We start from the raw sequence: 246 nt of genomic DNA on the forward strand, positions 1-246 counted from the left end.
AAAAAAAAAAAATTACTAACCAGAATCTATTTGAGCTATGTCAAGACATAAATATTTGCTTCATAGATTTTATTAAATATTTTAAATGTTATTTTTCTATTTGAAAAACCATGAATTTGGGTTGCCTTCAATACAGATTTAAAAGTAAATCAGCTATCAGGCAACATGGCATAACAGTGGAGAGTAGGGTTTATGGTATCAGATGGCTTGATGTTGATTCTGCATAGAACATTTACAAGCTGTGTG

This window comes from Leptonychotes weddellii, chromosome 8, assembly GCF_054177405.1.
Source record: "Leptonychotes weddellii isolate Sample4059 chromosome 8, ASM5417740v2, whole genome shotgun sequence".
In the NCBI taxonomy this organism is placed as follows: domain Eukaryota; kingdom Metazoa; phylum Chordata; class Mammalia; order Carnivora; family Phocidae; genus Leptonychotes; species Leptonychotes weddellii.